Source organism: Saccostrea cucullata, unplaced genomic scaffold (genome assembly GCF_032062105.1).
Source record: "Saccostrea cucullata isolate Sc308-1 unplaced genomic scaffold, CSIRO_AGI_Scuc_v1 ctg11532, whole genome shotgun sequence".
NCBI lineage: Eukaryota > Metazoa > Mollusca > Bivalvia > Ostreida > Ostreidae > Saccostrea > Saccostrea cuccullata.
The window spans coordinates 5,043-12,464 of NW_026922865.1; the positions used below are offsets into that span (position 1 = coordinate 5,043).

The window sequence follows — 7,422 nt, forward strand, 5'->3', positions numbered from 1 at the left end:
TTTTTATGCCGCGTGTTATATAGGATCCGGGCCACAATTAAAGGGTGAAGGTCAAATGGCTAAAACGTAGCACATGTAGGAAATTCATATGCCTCCCTTTCAATGACAAAAAATAAAAATAGCTCACATGTTTTAGATACTTTTTGGGTATAAAATAAAAGTAGAGTGTCTAAAGTTTACAATGATATGCAGCAAGGTGCATTTCATGCAAAAATTATGCCTAGAAATATGAATTGAAAAGAGCATTCATTTGGTTTGTTTACACTTTTTTTGCCAAGCGAGAGCTATCCTGAGGTCATGACGTCAGAAGATTATTAATAACCAGGGAATTCCACATTCAACACCCCTATTTCTGGATGTGAATATTTATCTGACACATTGCTCTATCATGTGGTCAAAGATATTTTGGAAATGAATATTTTTAAAAAAGTTACAAAGAAAATAAAACACATGTTTTTACTATATAAGTCTATATGTAAGCTAATTGTGGTCCGGGTCCTTATGATTTACTGCGAATCTCTATAAGTTGAAAATAACTGCAATTTTGACCTATAAACGCCATGGGACCATATATTTTTTTCAGTATTTTTTGTTAGGGCTTAGAACAAAGTTTGAAATGATGCTAAAGATTTTTCTGAAATTGTCATAGTAAAGTACTGAGAGGGCCTAAGGTTTGTATGGAGTTCTATGGGAAAATAATTAGTGGTCTTTTCCCTACACCTATTGATCTAGTCTGGTCCCCTTCCCACAATTCCGTTCGCGCACTTTCTACATTGAGGTCAGGCATCGGTTGATTCATAGTCTCGTTCAACCAGACGCTCGGCTGTCTCCGTAAACTCCGACCAGCAGAGAGTCTGGTAAAGAGTCACATTAGCGTTTGTTACCGTCAGAGGGCGCTATCTTGTTTACATTTTGATGACCTTTTTTTGAAACGAATATTTAACATGTTTATTCTGATAGATTGTGAGTTTATATTAATAAACTAATCTTTAAATTTGTACATAAAAACGAGTAATTACAATATCAATAGAGGAAATATGTATTCCGCAGGTAACTACACTACTTTCACTTTAGCTTCCGGAAATATAAAACATGCAAGACATTTTATAAAACACACTTACCTATAACCCATTGACATTACCGTAAACAATAAAATCATTCCTCTTTATCTGCTTTAACTTTTAGACATTCAACTTTTAAAACTTTAATTTATTTTTCTGTCGATTTACCATGTATTTGTTTAAATTGTGGAGGTGTGTTCTTTTCAGCCAATCAAAAACTTTACCAGAATTTTGGTAAGCCTCGTTTTGGCGTTACAAACGATATCACGTATCTTTACCAGACCCTCTGGCTGGTCGGAGATTTACGGAGACAGCCGAGTGTCTGGTTGAACGAGACTAGTTGATTCACTGTTAGACGTTGCACAATTTCAAAATGGCGGACAAAGTAAGTAACCAAGTCGAGAAATAATTGCTCATATCTATTTGTTTTACATCATGACAACTTATTTCATCAATGCTGACTGTTAACCAAAGTTGTTTTCTATTTATTTTTTTATTCATTTGATTTATTTTGCGTAAATTTACACTGTTATCACTGGATTAAAAAATGTTTACATTTTAAGAAAGTGGAGGTAGTCAAAATTGACCCCCAATATTTCCTTTGTCGTGGACCGACATCAAAATTTTATTGTCTAGTCTAATGTATATATGAATGATCTATGTTAGGATATACAATGCTTTATATGTCGCTCCTTATTTAATATAGTAAATGCACCCCAGATTTTTTATCATAATTCTATCAACAATTGGCATGTGCTCTGACCTACTATTGCATATATTTGACATAAAACAAAGGTTTAACGCTTCTGTATTGTTTGCATTTTGCTTGTTACACACATCACAACAATTCTCACTCACAGTCTCAAAGTATCCTGTCAGAAACTGTCTTCTGAAGGTGTTACACCTAACAAATTTTTTTCATGTCATAATCTTGAGTTTGATTTTAAGTCAAGAAAATTTTTTCCAAATATTTTACTAATTATTGACGATTCCCTAATACACATACATTTATATTTGTCTTAGGTATTTTTATATCTTTTTTTCTTTAAATTGTATAATGCTGTGGAATTATTTTGATGCGACTGTGGAGGTCAGTTTTTGTGGACAGACATAAATATATAATTTTGTTTTGTGGACAGGACATAATTTATAAAGGTTAACCAAATAATAATTAAATGAATCTGTGGACTTATAAAATATCCAAATAAGCATTTGTGGAAATAAAAATGTAGCTGATTCACTTGATGTTCAATCCAAAAATGTTAGTCCTCCTTCCTCAAACAATGATGATTCCATAGAAGAATAGCTGCAGGAATGTAGCTCTCCCAAAAATATTTTGACAGACCTAAGTGAGAGCTACAGTGCCACCCACTGAAAGAACTGTATATTTATTGTGCACAAAATTTGTGCTTGCTTTTGTTTTAATTCTTCCTTACTTCTCTTAGTATCAAGTACTCTCATAGTTTACAACTTCATGAAGCATTGCAAGACCGAAATATTTTGCAAACCAAAAGGGTAGTATAAATAGACAAAATTTTCGATGATCTCAATTTCAGGTCCAGGAGGGCTACTAACATCAATTATAAGGAATGTTTTGTTGTGAAAACTGTGAAAGAATATGTTAGGAACACATGGTTAGTAATATTTCGAGATGACGGTTTAAAAACATGGAGAAATAAAATCAGGAAACATTTCTTGTGCGCAATATATATATACAGTTTTTTTTTCAATGGGTGGCACTGTAGCTCTCAGGTTTGCCCCCAATATTTTTTTCAGAGAGCTACAGTTCTGCAGCTAATAGAAAAATAGAGCTCTACCTGTCTAAAATAGACAAAGTAAATCCTCATTATTTTTCCATGAATTAAGACTTCTGCTATGCAAAGTAAAATAATACTGTGCTTATTGCTATCATGATTTTATTACAGCTTGTTTAATAACAGATTTTAAATAAGTCTCAGAATCAATTACTTTGAACACTTTGACAGGATAACTGATGCTGCATAATGTCCATGTTATGAAAAAGAAGATATGAAACAAAAGCCCGTGAGAAAATGTCAACATCAATCATTTATGAATGAAGATGGAGTCTCTAGCCTAAAATTTCTTGAGATAATCAGTGTTGCCTGGTTCATCCAATCAGAATGATCACTCCATTTACAGACTATCAGGTATTCTTTGGTTCTGTCAATACTTTGGACCTGAAAAAAAAAATTCATTCAACATATTTTAATCTGACGTACAGATTTCAGTGTATGAAAATACTTTAAGAAAGTCTGTCAGTATGTGTAAAGTAAAATTTCAAGGTATAATAAAAATTCAGATCATGCTTATCATATTACATGTACAAGTTACATGAACTGTTAACCTATTCAAAAAAAAATGCATTTACATGGTCATTTCTCATTTTCAGGTTCCAATCTGAGGTATACAAGGGAAGAGTAAAATCTTTTTCATTTCTATTTACAAACACTTACTAGATCCAGAAGAATATCCTGATTGTTTTGTGCACCATAAGATGAATTTCAATCTGACACATAATTCTGAAAAATTGAGTGGAACACCATGATCACTGGATGGTCTTCTTCAAGCTGGCATATCTTGTCACAATATCTTGACTCTGCATTGTCATAAAAACTTTGCATTCCTTAAAATACAAAGACAATTTTTAGAAACTAAAACAACAGACTTGATAGAAAGGCTAATATTAAAAAAAATTTCATTATTTACCCCATTTTTTTCCTTTTTAATCATTTTATGAAATTAAAACCCTTGCGAAAATTAGAACCTGCGACTTACTGTCAAGCAGAGGTGTCTGGAAATAAGATAAACGGCTCCTTTAAGGGTAGGATGTAGATCAGTCACTGCGACAACAGAAATAGAACCTCTGTCGGCCGTGAAGTCACCTTCAGGAAGAATGCCGAGAATATCTGAATGCTATGGATTCATGGTGTCATCATACTGTATATATTCACCACTGAAGCCTAAGATATAAATGTTCGAAAGTAATTATAGTGATCATATTTCTGGTATTCCTAAAAAAAATGGTTTTATCTTCTTCTTTTTATTGATAAGCACCACTGTGACAGCAAATTTTAAGTATTTTGTGAATAAAAAAATTGAATCCACAGCTTTTGATTTAATTTGATTGTTTGTGTACATTTGCTTGAAAATTTAATTAAATTAGAAATAGCGGTAAATCTATTTCTGCATTATTTACCAATGGGGTTTCCCCTCCTTGGCGGTAGATACAATATTTTCCTGCAGGCCAGCTTGGCAAAATTCTATTTTCTTCCGTTTTCTTCTTAGCACAAAATTTGTAAAATGTAGAGGTGGGCTTTGAAATGATGTCAGCATTAAATGTGGTACTTGTGTGGTCCATCCTGGTGTCTTTAATATGATGTGTAAAACTGCCTTCATAAAACCCACTGGGACAGCCAGTTACATGTATCCAGGTACTTAAACTGGTAAAGGTGTCAGATGGCCATTTTGTTGAAATCATTCGATCTGAAGAAATAAATATTAGGTACCAAAAGTTTTTCTGAAATTAATTCATCTTATTCTTTAATCTATATAAGATATACATGTATTTGTTACATTTGCCTCCGTTTGGCTAGGTTGAAGTAAGGACTTATTTGACGTTGACCGTGTCTTGGAGAAATAACCAAAAAAAGTCATGATGGAGCCAGTCTTTTGGCACTCCAAACTTTTATGCCAAGTATGCAGATTCAATTTGATGTAAAATAATGTAGGAATTTTTGAAAATAAAAGAAAATTTTTAATTTTTTGTACAATTTTCTATCATCACTGGACTTTCAGAAAAGTGTGGCATTCTCGACACTACATGTACGTAGTTAAAGTATCCCAAATGGCTAATAGATTCTCATTTGTTAAAAAATTAATAACATCAGAACTTTAAATTTTTGTTGCCGACGATGAAATGACCTAAGTCGTCTGACTCTTTGTCGTGGGAGATGCTGTTATTGAATATTTGTTACACTCGTTGACATTCTCCCAAATTTTTTCCCATATATATTTCAACAGTGAATGAAAGCTTTGTAAATTTCAGATGCTTAATATGTAACATCCAGAACACCACACCTTATTGAAACCCAAGGATAACAGAGAATTGTATATGTACTAAGTTAAATACCCCCCATCAAAATGAGTCGGATATCGGGTAGAGAGATCCAGACCCTCGGGACAGCGACAAGTACGCGTGTCCTTGACAAAGGCGGGGTTAGTTACACGAGTTGCCACAGGTCAAAGAGAAACTGGTACACTGGTACACTTCAGACCTATAAACAGAATATAGTGAACTGAACATTAAACGAAGAGCATTACCTAATACAGTAAAACTTGGTTTTACAGAAATTACATCCTATATCCTTTTAAAATTCCTTACATCCATTTTATTCATTATATATAAGGAATTTGCTTAATTTATATTGCTGAGAATACAAGATAACTTCTCTATTCTGTGAATTCACAATATCCATCATGGCATATTTGTATTTATTATACAAGTTTAACTGTTTGGACTTTGACTTGCTTTTCGAGTCCTGGTATACACCGTATTAATTTGCATATTATTCCTTTTGTAAATTTGTAAAATAATTTATAATTAATTTGACTTACTCTCCTTAGAGCTAATATCATTTGAACTGATAAATCTGTTTCACGGTTACATCATTGTTGTCTGTTCATTGAATTGTACTTACAATAAGATTGCAACCACGCAATGACTTGGAGAAAAGGACAAACATTTTAAGATGTGCAAGATTAATTTAAACGAATTACTCTGCAAGTTTAAACTGTATCACCTTAATGGGCTGTAGAGGAGCTGTTCCTGTTGGGCTTCCATGCTCTCTTTTGGCTGACCATCATGTCTTTAATACAGGGGATTTGTTTTCGGTATCCTGGTAAATTCTATGAAATGCAATGAACGATGGAAAAGCCTAAAAAAAACATACAAAATAGAGATATTTATGATTATCTGAAAGCTATAATGAACCTGTTACAACATAAAAAGGATTGGTACAATTTTCAGAATGTATTGCCTTGGCAAATTGGCATTACAGTTGTATGAAAAATTATTATGTATGCAAGGATATTAATAGATTGTGGTGACCTACCAAATTAGCACCACCTCTAACTGCTAAACATCTGTATAGTGGTGGGATTCACTTCCACAAGCCTTCATGAAAATTACATCTTATACTCATGCTATCATGTAAATATTATGCTGGATAAAGTGGAAGGAAATTAAGGTACCAGCTAGGGGAATCATAATAAAACAAAATAAATACACAGGGGGTTAATCCCTCCCCCTTTTCAACTTATATGATGATTGCATGGACAGCAAAATGCAAACAATACAGAAGCGTTAAACCTTTGTTTTATGTCAAATATATGCAATAGTAGGTCAGAGCACATGCCAATTGTTGATAGAATTATGATAAAAAATCTGGGGTGCATTTACTATATTAAATAAGGAGCGACATATAAAGCATTGTATATCCTAACATAGATCATTCATATATACATTAGACTAGACAATAAAATTTTGATGTCGGTCCACGACAAAGGAAATATTGGGGGTCAATTTTGACTACCTCCACTTTCTTAAAATGTAAACATTTTTTAATCCAGTGATAACAGTGTAAATTTACGCAAAATAAATCAAATGAATAAAAAAATAAATAGAAAACAACTTTGGTTAACAGTCAGCATTGATGAAATAAGTTGTCATGATGTAAAACAAATAGATATGAGCAATTATTTCTCGAGTTGGTTACTTACTTTGTCCGCCATTTTGAAATTGCGCAACGTCTAACAGTGAATCAACCGATGCCTGACCTCAATGTAGAGAGTGCGCGAACGGAATTGTGGGAAGGAGACCAGACTACTATTGATCCTGCTCGCGGGTTTTTAGCCGGGCTCATTTCTCGTAGAGAAATGCCCGGCTATTGCGACGGTGAGCAACAGAAAATGCTGCTTCTTCACCGCCAAATTAAATTTACGAGTTAGAATATAGTACGTCTGCGCAATCACCTTTGAGGCAATACAAACACTGAATTAAACTTTCATAGTTATCTGACATTGTCAAAAAATAATTATAACTAGATGAGATCTCGTTGCGAGCAACGAATGGGTCTTCCGTCCAATTCTTGATGAGATGAGATAAGATTTTGATTGCGATTTTCATTCTAAAATAATGATTTACCACAATCTGTAAAAAGACATTGAACATTAAAGTCCTTAAAAAATCGGCCTTTTGCCCCTAACGGCCCCTAATTTTAGGAATCGGCCCTCTTTTTTCATATCATCTTAAAGATCTTAAGATTTTGAACATTTTGTGTTC

The 7,422-nt window shown here is 33.3% G+C and overlaps 3 long non-coding RNA genes across 4 annotated transcripts; 1 reads left to right on the forward strand and 2 right to left on the reverse strand.

Annotated features, from left to right (window-relative positions):
• The first annotated feature begins 1,234 nt into the window (after positions 1-1,234).
• Positions 1,235-4,189, forward strand: LOC134262613 (uncharacterized). Of its 2 annotated transcripts, XR_009991045.1 has the most exons (4): positions 1,402-1,446; positions 2,618-2,695; positions 3,047-3,229; positions 3,472-4,189. It is a non-coding gene; the product is annotated as an uncharacterized LOC134262613 (long non-coding RNA). The 2 variants fall into 2 exon arrangements; XR_009991044.1 differs by lacking the exon at positions 2,618-2,695 and having other exon boundaries at positions 1,235-1,446.
• LOC134262612 (uncharacterized) lies at positions 2,961-3,910 on the reverse strand. Its single transcript, XR_009991043.1, has 3 exons — positions 3,858-3,910; positions 3,536-3,705; positions 2,961-3,259 (listed from the first exon to the last, which is right to left on the reverse strand). It is a non-coding gene; the product is annotated as an uncharacterized LOC134262612 (long non-coding RNA).
• A 106-nt stretch (positions 4,190-4,295) lies between the features above and the next one.
• On the reverse strand, positions 4,296-6,942 carry LOC134262614 (uncharacterized). The gene is made up of 3 exons (XR_009991046.1): positions 5,882-6,942; positions 5,212-5,356; positions 4,296-4,565 (listed from the first exon to the last, which is right to left on the reverse strand). It is a non-coding gene; the product is annotated as an uncharacterized LOC134262614 (long non-coding RNA).
• Between the last annotated feature and the right edge of the window lie 480 nt (positions 6,943-7,422).